Source organism: Oncorhynchus keta, chromosome 12 (genome assembly GCF_023373465.1).
Source record: "Oncorhynchus keta strain PuntledgeMale-10-30-2019 chromosome 12, Oket_V2, whole genome shotgun sequence".
NCBI classification, from domain to species: Eukaryota; Metazoa; Chordata; class Actinopteri; order Salmoniformes; family Salmonidae; genus Oncorhynchus; species Oncorhynchus keta.
Window position 1 is genome coordinate 27,396,374 of NC_068432.1, and position 777 is coordinate 27,397,150.

The window sequence follows — 777 nt, forward strand, 5'->3', positions numbered from 1 at the left end:
TAACTGAGGTATAGATAACATCTCACATTCAAGTGTTCAAGCTTGTAAACAAGGCCGTAAGGGATTTCTCTTAATGCGTCTCCGTGCAGCCAATGGCAATGTCCGCTTTAGGTAGAATGCCGAGAGCCGCTTGTGGATTTGAGAGCTCTAATGCGGTTGTTGGCTAGAGCAGATCTGACAGAATCTAGCCCTAAGAAAATAATTTTGGGCCCTTGTGTTGATTTGGTGTTTGGTGTGGAGTGGAGTGGAATAGTTTAATGGGGCTGTGTACAGGGTGGGGGCTGGATTCAATCTGTGTCATGGAACATTGTCTTTGAATGTTGAGCTGTAACGTGGAATTCCCCCGATGCTTCTGCGATACGGATTGAATCCAGCTCCTGGGTGTGTTGTGTGGCAGTAATATTGTGACGGAATAGTCATGGAGGAAATGTGATTTTTTTCAGGTGGAAGCGGGCAGGGCCATTTGCAGGGCCATTTGCAGGGCAAACACGGACATTGACGGCATGTGCGGCACAATCTGCTCAGACCTGGATGTGTATTGTGTCGGTGGGGATCGCTGCTGCTTCATGACTAGTTTGAATCATGCTGGCATGTTGTTTTCAGAGTTCAGCTGGGCTTGCCATGTTCGGCACTGGTGTTTGATTTATTGATTTTATGTTCGGCAATGTCAAAATGATTTATTAAATAAAGAAAGAAAATAGACATCGATGACAGGCACATGGGCTAGTGGGGACCATAAACAAACACAATGTTAACAAAATAACTTCTGACTCAATG